Below are 12,059 nucleotides of genomic sequence, written 5' to 3'. Positions count from 1 at the left end.
AAACACCCTGTATGAATACCCCTAAGGGGGAGGGTGTTTCTTTTTTTAAATAAAATCGGATGCACTTTAAAGCATACTCAGCAACACTGGTCAAAACTATTATCCACAGAGTGAAGTAACTCATCGCCAGTGCCATGGAAGTAGTTTAAAGCGGAATTGATATATAGTTTGGAAAAGAAGCAGCATGAAAGAAATAGTGCCGTTTTAAACTATTATTTTGCACATTTCCTTTGATCCGAGGTCAACTGCGAGCTCCGCCCCCTTAACCCGCCTCCTTGGGCACTGCCCAGCCGCAAACTCCGCCCCACCCCAGCGCTTGTGGGATCACCCACCAATTGTGTTTCCATTTCCACCACTGTGTACCTGTAACCCTACAGTCCTTTTCTCTGCACTTTTGTGCCGCCATCCCATCCCTCTTCCCCACACGTGCGCGATCTGATTGACACAAGGCCTGGTAAGATCTGTCCTCCCCTTGTGCCCCTCCTTGTCTTGTCACGTGTGTGTACAGGCGCGTTATAAATGCCATCATATTTGTGATGTAAGAGGTCTATGTATGGAAAGCGCCCGAGATAAACTGGTAATAGCTTTGTTAGTTCAGCACATGACGCTGCGGTTGATGTCAACTGCAGATCACTGCTTCCAGACACGATAAAATAGCTCAGCATGTTACTGTACCTAATGCAGCGATCTGTGTGCGGCCAGTAGGTCATACGTTCAATGCTACCCTCTGGGGTTTGGGCACCTGCTGCAGTGACGCGTGCGTAACATGCCCAGGCGGATAGCTCAAGGAGTAAAGTACTGGCTTCCAACAAGGAGACATCTGCACTTTGAGGGGTTATACTCACATGGTAGGGCTGGTTAAGCCTTTCATCCTTCTGACGTGAATATATTGAATACCCAAAGTGGGTAACGACACCTGTAATGTACAGCACCACATGCAGTAGCTTGTTCTATTAAAACAAAAACAAAAAAAAAAAAACACACACCAAATATGGTATTACTTTTGGGTTTCAGAATCTAGTACCAGTTAAGGGATTAATGCACTTGCTTCAGGGGTATGTGTGTAACAGGGAGGTCAGAGGTTCCAATCACAGTGAGATAACATGTGAGGTTAATGTGTCTGCGTCAGGACTCCATCTGTAGCCCAGAGGCGTAGCCAGGATTGTCTAACAAGTGGGGAGTGAAGCTAAGGTAGTTGGGCGCACGCAGTGACATTAACATCTGTAATGCCCACACAGCACTGCTGGGTGGGCATTTACACATTTTGGGTGGCCCTTGCCGCTCAGGCCCTACCCTGTCTACGCCTCTGCTGTAGCCTGCAGGGTTGGACTCAATCCTCGCAGAACGACTCACAGGTACTGCGTTTGCGGCAGTCATCTGCATCTGTCCCATAGATCACTGGTTCAAGTCTTTCAGGACCAATTTAAACTTCAAGCCGCAACGATTTACCTGCTGCACCTCTTACTATAGAATTTGGATACACCAGGGATTGAACACTTCATACAAAAAAAAAAGGAATCACAGCCAAAAAAAATCGGATACCGTTACCAGCACTTGATACCGTGGATTTACCACAGGATTACAAATGGTGGTGTTAGTCTCCATTTTTGGCATTGTTGTTTTTTGTTTGAATTACCACCAGCAGAATTACGGTAATCCTCCACTTTACTCTCATTCTGGTAAAATAGCTCAGCGGGTTGAGCGCTCACTGCTGTGATCTGAGTGTGATCTGCTGGTTCGAATCCTGGCAAAGCCAACTCATCCTTCCGAGGTCGATAAATAAGAACCAATTTTGATTGGGTGATATTGTATGTAAATATGTGCTCTGTAAAGCGCTTTGGATAAAGGCACTATATAAATAACACATCATTACCTCCAAAAATGTGCAGAATTACGGTAATCCTCCACTTTACTTGCATGCTGGTAAGATAGCGGAGCAGGTTTTTGTGATCTGCAGGTCGCAGGTTCGAATCCCGGCAAGGCCAACTCAGCCTTTCATCCTTCCGAGGTCGATAAATGAGTACCAATTTTGGTTGGGTGATATTGTATGTGAATATGTGCTCTGTAAAGCGCTTTGGATGAAGGTGCTATATAAATAACATCATCATTACCTCCAAAAATCAGCAGAATTGCCACTTCATAATTTCGCCAAAAACTGTTTTGTTTGGAAACACTTGCGTATTGGTGCCATACAAAAGTCCAATACATGCATAAATTCTAATTTGACGGTATGGTGAAAAATGGAGGTAATTTTGTTACCGCCAACAATAGTGCCAGTAAGAGAATTACCTCCACTTCTTTCCCCGACACTGTCAACCTCGGAATGAGGCCCAATGTGTGATTTTTTTTGGAATGGGATAATGAAGTAAAATGCATGCATTATTAGTCTGAAAGTCAGGACTGCCTCTGGTTTAGAGAGCCAGCAGAGAAATACTAGGTAATGCATGGATGCCTATTTGTGCTGTTCCTACCATTTCCTTGTTAATAATCACAGCCACGCAGTACATTTGAAAGTTTCTTTGAGAGCTCTCCTACACCACTTTGGACCATGGGCTAAAGCACGACTTAGCAGCTCAAAGGTTTGCATGCAGTGACACTCAGCCATCACTCAAGTGCTAATGCTTGCAATCCCTGTTCTGGGAACAGTGCTTCAGCAAGAGATCAAGAAATGGGTGTCCAACAGACACAAGTGACCCTTGACTGCTTTCTAGCTCATTTTTAGTTTTGGCCATTAGGTGGCACTGAAAGCGCTACCTTTAAGCCAAAACTTTTGACATTAAAATAAGAGCATTAACATAAGAGCTTGAAATCGGTGCTTTGAATTTAGGTTTCTAATGCTTTTCAATGGAGATGACATATGAGGATGGATTTGTGTTTTGTTATGTGTCCCACCCATTAAACGCCCATCTCCAAGGGAAATCTATATGATTTTCCTCCCATTCCCAACCATCTCACACCAAACCACACCCCTTTTTGCACTTGTGAATTTGTCAACCATTTTTACTTCCAAATTGGCGGCCGCCATGTGTTACTTTTGCCTTCGATGTGGCATCCCTCGCTGCTGGCCTGGCGTGTGAGAGAGCATGCTCTTAAATGGAGGCCAGAGATCAGGCTTGGTCGCGGTCATCACCTGCATTAGACGCGGCCTCTGCGGTGCATTAGTCAATGTGATGATCCGGTGCAGACAGGTTTCTGCTTGCGCTGCTACATGACCGGGCAGGCAAGCACCACCATCGCCACGTGCTCCTGGCTCTTGGTTGTCCAAAGAGTATATCAAAGCCCCTCACTACATCCTTGCGGGACCTGGCGCAGCGTGGTGTTGTACTCTCTGGATCGGTAAGCCATTGCGAGACCTCCATTCCCCACAATATCAATCTCACACACCAAAGAAAAAGAACACCACACAGAGATTAAAAAAAGACTGCCTCAAAATATATGGTATTGTGGCCACAGCCATATCTATTAGAGTGCAGATAGGAGTCAGCAGGACACTAGAATGAAGACATTTACTGCGGGTGCCCACCCACCGGTCCCTCGTTTGCACCTGCTGCTGAAACGAGGACTGTTTTTTATTTTTAGAGAGTCTCTGGCTGTTCTCTATTAAGGCTACTAGTGCCCCAAAAATACGGACAGGGTCTCTTCACAACTCTGATTGTACCTATAGAACAGAATGACACAAATGCAGCCTATTGGCCATCCAGAGCACCACAGATTGTGCCTGCTGCGTAAATGGTAGCCATCTTGGAGAAATTGTGGACAGCCGCCACACACACTAAGGTTTTGAAAGATGAGACGCTGTCAAAGCAGAGTCTACCGTTGTGTCATTCGGCTGGGTGTATAGTACACTACGGAAGGAACACAGTTACTATTTAAGCTTTGGCCTTTTGCATTTGAAAATGGTCTTGCCACAGAGCACCACGATGAAGTCTCCACAGCAGGTGGCTAAACTAAAGGACCTTTGGTCAGTCTTTTTTTTAGCTTATTGGTTATATGTTGTACATGACATAAATACATTTAATTTTAATTTCATTGTTCTTAGTGCAAAGAAAACAATGGCATATATGTGGCTTTTCATTGAGATTTGGAGACTCTGTAATTATTGACAGAACAGTAAATTGAACCAGCATTGGCAATGCTAACAGTTTGGGCTTTTGTGTAGGCATGGGAAAGGCACCTGCCAGGCACAGCAGCGGTGGTATTAAAGACACATTGATGGTAGCAGGTGCAAAAAGGTGCAAGTATCTGGGCATCGAATAGCAATGCCGTCAATTGCCTAATACTCACACATGAGCCACACCTGTTGGTTTTACCAATGCTTGCTCTATGGCCGTGTCTATCCCTAAAAATCCAAAATGGTTCATGTACTGCAGTGACGAGTTAAAGAATACCCCCACTACCACCGAGAAAGAGACCTAATTTTCATTTTGGGGACTTAAACATGTTGACATTCCGAGAGACGGCTTGGAGATAAAAAGCATTTTCACAACAGCAAGAATAATAGGTTGCGAAAAAGTAGGCATTCATCCCATAACTGTCTCTACCCAAGTCAAAAAGGAAGATCTTCCTGGAATCATTCTGGAGTCATCCAGTGACTCCATCCTAGAGTCATCCATGGCTAGTTCAGGGAGATCATCCGAAACCATCCTGAAGTATGTGTATAGGCCAAAATATTTAAATGAGATGACTCTGCAGAGTGAGCACAGAAACTACTCCAGGATTAGCTCTGATTTCTGCCAGTGATTATCTTGTATTATTCCAGGATGACAACTTCAGGATGGGTGGGGGGGGGGGGATTACTCCAGGATCTCCCCATGACAACTTCAGGATGGGTTTGAAATTGTGAACAATTATTGCAGACAACTTCAGGAGGAGTTATTTCATGTTGCTTCCCAACAATTTAGGAAAGAGTTTTGATTCCTTGTGTAAGATGGGTGGTAATACTATAGGGCGAGTCTAGTTAGACTTATGGATAGTTTACTGGAAAACCTCAAGGGAATTCGCAGCCGTTACTTTCCATCTTTGTCTTGTTTGCTAGAGCACTCAAATGTCATTAACTAAGGTTTGCTGATTTAGTATACAAAACTACAAATAAAGCCCACAATGTCACGACCCAATCTATAAACTCCCTCCTCTCAGTTCTCACCTCTAGCTAACATGCCATCACACCTAATAAACTCTGCAGTAAAATACACACTTTCACTGACCTAAACAGAATCCGTTAAAGGTCTACCTGCATGACAGACTGCCGATCACTTCACCCAATATCACTATGAGCAGCTAGCAATTAGTTCGACCATTCACCACACCCAAGAAAACACTAGCTGACCCCCAACAGAAATCAATAGCACAAAAGTATGTACCATTTACAAGTTGGCACCAGCCTACAAATTCACCAGATCAACTATATAGTTCTACACACAAGAGCACTTGCATCTTGTTTCACAGAGCAGCGTGTGAGCTACAATTACGTGGTCGATTAGTAGCAGGGGCTGATGTAGCAACCAAACTCAGCTGTGGGGATGTTCTAATTCCATTGTTTTTAAGTGTTGAGTTAAAGTGGGGGTTGCAACCATCAACTTGTTATGCCCATCAACCATATTTTCATGCTATTCCCTGTGGACAGTGTTGCATGTGTGAGGGAAACAGAGGTCAAACACCCCACCTCCAATAGGTAAAATATTATTAGGTCCTCATCAATGAATTGCATCACAATATAAGTAAAGTTTCCAAACTGTTTATTTTAAGTAAAACAGTTACTGCTACCTTAAGAGAGGCCCTCTGGTGATGACATGTATTACGGGTTAATCCCACCATCGAACATTCAGTATTTTGTATTGCGTCAGCTCTCCAGATTAGTCTGGAGAGCTGACGTGATGCGAAGGACTGAATGTTCGATGGTGGGATTAACCCGTAATACGTGTAGCAAATAACAAGAGTGAATATCATACATATATATATATTAGTCTGATGAAAGAAATGCCCTTGATTTGAAAAAGGCACTAGGTGTGCCGAAATACGTGTCACCACCAGAGAGCCTCTCCTAATACCATTGTTTTTTAAGACCATAATCTGAATGATTGAGCAGGCACTTGAGAATGTGCAGGTGTCACTTCACTCTCCAAACAGGCATGACCATCATATTGTAACAAGGACACACTGTTGACGTGGTGATATAGTTGCGCTTGTCAAATTAGATCTGTTCAACAAAACCTTTGTAGCAGACAATTAATTGACTGTTACTTTATAGTCCAATATTTTGTAGTTGTTGCACAGCTACATCTTTGGGAAATGCAACATTACATGGAGACATCTGCCGATTTAATTCAGCATCTTTCAATTGTCCAGATGAATTAAGAGGCGGGTTCTGAGGAAGGAATGTAGGAGAAATTAAGAACACTAGCCCTCCCGGCCAAAAGACTTGGGTTTTCCAGATTTTGTGAACAGCCAGTAATACATTTTGTAATAGTCAGTTCAGTTTCCACCCATCAGCTTTTACAATATAATTGTCTTGTTTTTTTCACTGCATCTTCTTCTTGTAGTTCACTCCAGATTCCACCAGTAGCTGCTTTTTCTCCTCTACCTTTCCTTTTAAAGCCTCAATTAGGAACTCTGCATCACAATAGGTTTTCATTATTTCGTCAAATGTTTCTGTGTCTTAATACTGCTTTTTGGCTGCGGGTATGAAAAAGGCAAGTTGAAACGTCATAATGTGACTATCAATACAACAAACATTTTGCTTGATCTGTACACTGGGGTAAGTGGTTCCCCTTAAGCGCGATCCTGTCCGTCCCCATCCATCCCATTGGATTTTTGTTTATTCTTGCTCTCCTTGGTGCTTTCCCTCCCTCCGCATGCAGCTACCCACAACTCAGTCTAAATGCAGACATACTCTGACCTAGACTACAGTCCCCGAGGGTGTTCAATCCATAGCACTTTGCCAATAACACAAGAGAAATCAGTAGACCATCTATACTTTGGAGAGTTACTCTAGAGGAAAGCGATGCTGTAAAAGAGTGGAGGTCATTGTGCAGCATTAATCTGTATGTGTGAAAAAAAGGAAATACCTCAGCGTAGGGACATCAGATGTACCCTCCTCCCCAAACATTAAATAGATGAAGAAAAAAAACAAAAACAACACATTGCTCACCCGACTAGAAAACACAACTGCCTTGAAATCCCTTTCTTTACGTATTTCTCTTCTACTTTCACCAAGACCCTCCATCAGCCATTTACGATAACATCACCAGGAATTGCCAAAGGTTCAAATTCCCCATCCTTTCAACTAGACAGAGAGCTGTCGGAATCAAAGAAAAGCACATTAAAAAGTGCCATTTTTGAATTATTGCCTAAAAGAAGAAATTAAAAAAGTACATTTAGTATGCTGCAAGTATTTGTGAACCAGGCCTGTACACAAAACCAAACATCTATAGTGGGCTTGCTATGGATGTTCCTTCCTGATGTGTCCCAATTTGTGAGAGAAGCATCTCTTGATGCTTGGTAACTTCCTCTAAGACTTTCACTCATTGTGGCTTTAGTTGCATTTGCTGGCTAATAAAATTAGAGGTGCGTGTTTAAATGCAGAGCTCTTGTACCTAAAATGCTGCAGTCATTATGTGTGTCCTCTTTAAGAGACAAGCACCTGTTTCAGTTTCTGAAATGTAAATATCAACCATAGAGAGTCCCAGCTTGCAGACAGCCACGTGTACAGGAAATGATAGGGACCAGGAATAGGAAGGTGCGTAGGGACAGAACCCATGACCAAAGTGATCTTATGTGGGAGGAACAATATACCTTAGCAGGACGGCCTTTGCTAATATGAGCCAGGCACTATCCTCCAGAAGGCTCAGAAGTCTCCCCCCATCCCCATAAGCATCGCTACTGTGCCATAAATTATGTACTACAACTGAACTAGTGCAGCGATCATAGCAGTGGAGAAATGCTGCAAAAAAAGTAAACCAAGCCATGGGTACATTTTGCAGAGGCATGGATTCTCACACAGGCACCACGGTCTGATACATGTAGATAACTTATTACTTAGAGGTCGGGTGCACCTGAGGAAAGCGTGGACCTATTTGTGTGGAACATAGTGTGGGCACTGGAGCAGCAACAGCGTTAAAAGTCAGAGAGGGGCAGCCAGTAGGAGCATTTATCCCCTACCTGGAGACGGTTTGAAAGCAATCAGCCTGATCAGTAGAACAGTCATTGTGTGGAACTGGGAAGGAGTCGCCCCACCCACGAAAAGGGGGCGTCTGTATGCTTAACAGCTAGGGTGCCTTAAGGCAGTGGCCTTCAAACTGGGGGGCCTGAAGGATGCCCGGTGGTAGGGTGCTTGAATTATTATGGTGACTGTTTTAATAGAAAATATAAGCATTTGTGGCGGGGGGGGCAGACACTATATTTTACTCAAGGGGGGCTCAACATAAAAAGGCTTGAAGACCACTGCCTTAATGGAATAAAGTGACCTCCCACTTTCAAATAGCAAAGCAATTAACAGTACTCCTTTCACGCCCAGGTCAGTAAACTCCAGCTACCGTGCCAGTCCTCAGATATACAAGGCTGCTGAAAAATCGAGACAAGCAAGAAAATAGCTCCAAGCTCCACAACACCTAACGAGAATGAAATGGTCCCATCATTAGAGACAACAACAAAAAAAAAAAAACACACCACCATAAAAGGCATTCAACCCAGATCATCATACACAATGATCAAAACAGATATTTTCAAAATGAATGACAGGGATGACTAGCCCTAGCAAGCGTTCAATGAAGTCCCGAGTCCCTGAAACTTACATTTGTATATATTAAATCATGTAGCGATTTCCCCAAAGTGTTGAACAAACTAGACATAGATGGAGTAGAGCACGAGTCATGGAGGAAATTAGAACACTGTTCCTGAGCATAAAGGCTTGCACAACTAGACCTACTGTGAAACGGAAAGGCAATGGAAAACGGGGGTAAACAAGCCCTCTAGGTGTTCTTTAAAATAAATGGCGTAAAAAGCTCTGCCTCACAGGTATACATCCACAACTTCCAGGAGTGAAAACATTATAGTCAAAAGCAATACAATACAAAATGACAGTCTTTGAATGCCAGACAGTTTGCTTGTTATGGGAGGCAGCTTTACAGAACCTCTTTAGGGGTGTTTCAACATTGAACTTAACAGAGTACCTGTCCTGTACACTTTTCACATTACACAAATTTCAAACTGATACACACACTATAAACAATCTTCCCAAGCTGGAACGAGGTAGAACAGGGGGGCGACCGTGGGTCGAGACTCTCCTTTAATGCAAATTCAGTTGCTGGACAATTAATGGATGCCACTTTTCTTTAGTTGGCTGGTTTTCAATGGCGTAATTGAAAGCAATGATCAGGTTGCAAGCATTGTTAAGAGAAATAAATAGATGGGGCATCTATCCACTGTTGTTTAGAGGAGACCTCTTCTCTCCCATCTTAATGAGAGCTTGGGTGGCCAATATCTGCAACCATTCTTTGTGCACAGAATCACAACAGCAAATCTAATTTGGAGATTTTGGAAAGTCCAAAGCGCCCTGTGCCACCAAATGCAGGAATGCAGGAATCAAAGAACGCATTCATCAGGGCATTTCAACCATACCCAGCCTGAGTCTACATCTGGCGGTGAGTGCAGCACATCCCGTACCACACAGCGGCTCAAACAGTTTACCACACACTTAAAACTTAGCCAGCCTTCATGCCAGCCAAACAAAACTTCACCACTTGGCACCTTGCTTCAGAATTAAGCAATATTAAAGATGCTGCGAAAGTCACACACTCTTACCACAAGCCACACATCAACAATCCCCACACAAGGCATATCTATGCCAGCGGGCATCTGTGTACCCGCATACAGCTGTCTGGGCAACTTATGGAAAATTACAAGCACTGTGCCATTTAGATACAATAGGCACATGCACACTAGTTATGCAACACTGCATTGTTCTTAAGCAGACAACCGAGTAAAATCTTGAGTATCGCTGGGGCTGTGCAACTCTTTCCTTCATAGTAAAAACACTGGAATGATTTTGCTAGTGCCCACTCATGGTGCGGTCACGTGTACGAGTTTTATATGCACTGTACCGTACACATAGCAATGTCGCACACATGGACGCTGCAAGCACGTGGATAATGGGCCACTTTAAAAAGCAACCAGGGATTTTGCAAAGGTTTGGGCCTCATTATGACCCTGGCGGTACAGGGTAAACAGCGCTGTAACAGGTGCCGGTGCGGTTTACCCCGTACCGCCTCATTACGAGGTCCCCTCGCGGGACCCAAGAAGCAACGCCTGGTCAAACCAGGCGTGCTTACCGGGTCCCGCAAGGGGAAGAGGGAGCAAACAACGGGCCAACTCTTAATGGCCCGTTGTTTGCTCCCTCTCCCATTCCCATTCAGCCCTATGGGGGCCGGGTCCAGGTCCTTGGAGGGAGGAATTACCGGGCATTCCAAACTCGGCATGGCCCGGTTATTCCACATTCTGAGGACCCGGAGCCAGACGTGATTTCGGCGGCAGCCATGCTGCCAATAGCGGCATGGCTACCGCCAAACTCGTAATGAGGGCCTTTGTTTAGTACATTAAGCTTCCAGCGTTCAAGCCCACACGTGCGCTGTCCCCTAGGGACCAGGGAGGGTCTAAGTGCTCTTCCAAACTAGCAATCAAAATATATGTTAACATATAGCGGTGCCAGCAAGAAAGCAATTCCTTTTTTTTTCCTTTTTATTTTTAAAAGCATTTTCTTGATAACAAGATAGTCATTCTACAGCAGTGGTCTTCAAACTTTTTGACCTTAAGGCCCCCTAAGAAAAAGGTACCTGGCTTGGGCCCCCCAATACACATGGACTCCAAAATGTTTATCGGTTGCGAATGGTTATCGCCCGCTGGTGTAGAATGGTGCCCCAAATGGAGGTGTGCGAGCCAAACACCAAATTCTTTCAAAATCATTGCTTGCAATAACTCAAATTAGATTAAAGGGCACATATTTGTAAACACAGCAGTCAGAATTTTTTGCTACAGAGGACATGACTAAAAGTAGTGTTGGAATTGTATTTCCTACAGTAACGTTAGACATGTAACAATTTGTTTCTTAAGTACAACTTGATTACCTACTGCAGGAAACCTGGGACCTTGAGATACCTCTTTTGGATGGCTATACTCTTATGGAATCCCTGCTAAAAAAGAACAGGAGAGGAAGGAAGGCGTACCCTTTAGGCTGGAGGTGATCGGGACTGAGTGGATTCTTTACAATTCCTAAAGTTTAAATCATCTGGCATTGAGGGGTTCAATGTTCTAAATTTCTGTAATAGTCCTAAGAAGGCTGAAGGGGAGAAAGGGCTGAAAATTAAGGAATTTGCAGATAAATGCAGGGAGCATCCAGAATAGACTAATGTGGGGGTGGGGGGGTGTGTTTCAATGTAAAAACGGGTTGTGGCCTGCCAAAAGATCTTTATGAACCCTTGGAGGACCAAATGTTAAAGGTTCGGGAACCCCAAATGAAGGACGTGAGTGTTTGTACTAGGGGCCTGGCTCAATGAATGGGATATGTGAGCAGTGAACGGGCGAATCAATCCGGATATCGTTGGGAAATGCACGTTGGGATCCTCCATCATCGACTATTTTTGTCTATCTTTGGACCAATGGAAACCTATTGTGAGTTTCGAAGTACCCAGAGTAGGGAACAGTGATCACTACCCATTGGTTCTTCCTATTAAAGGCCTAGTTGAGGGGGTGGTGCCAGCATCCAGTTCTTTGTGTCAAGTGGATAGTGATGCTGTGTCTCTCAGAAGAATCAAATGGGGGAAAATCCCAGGCTCCAGCCTGCACCTGCAAATACTAGCCACAAGGACTTTAATGGGAATCCTGAATAACTCAACGGGTCCCCGGGAAGTGGCAAGTTTTTTTTATGGCTGTGTTGGAGGCTCTTACTGGGGGTTTCACGCTGGTCTCTAAACAATCAGGGTGTGGTGGGAAGGTGGGCTGTTTTAACCAGGCCAGCAGGTAAGCAAAATCCAAACTTTTAGATGCTTTAAAACGCCCAGCGACAGAGA

At 44.1% G+C, this 12,059-nt stretch overlaps 1 long non-coding RNA gene across 3 annotated transcripts in view; it reads right to left on the bottom strand.

The window, feature by feature from the left end:
- Positions 1–5,889: 5,889 nt before the first annotated feature.
- LOC138504106 (uncharacterized) overlaps positions 5,890–12,059 on the bottom strand; it is a 31,983-nt gene continuing 25,813 nt past the window's right edge. For all 3 annotated transcript variants that reach the window (XR_011279777.1, XR_011279778.1, XR_011279779.1), the window contains exons 4-5: positions 7,148–7,294; positions 5,890–6,672 (exon numbers count right to left, since the gene is read on the bottom strand). This is a non-coding gene — a long non-coding RNA (uncharacterized lncRNA). The remainder of the gene's footprint in view (positions 6,673–7,147; positions 7,295–12,059) is intronic.

This window comes from Ambystoma mexicanum, chromosome 11, assembly GCF_040938575.1.
Source record: "Ambystoma mexicanum isolate Mex_15411 chromosome 11, UKY_AmexF1_1, whole genome shotgun sequence".
Lineage (NCBI taxonomy): Eukaryota > Metazoa > Chordata > Amphibia > Caudata > Ambystomatidae > Ambystoma > Ambystoma mexicanum.
The sequence above is the reverse complement of the archived record's forward strand: the minus strand, read 5'-3'. Positions and strand labels throughout refer to the sequence as shown.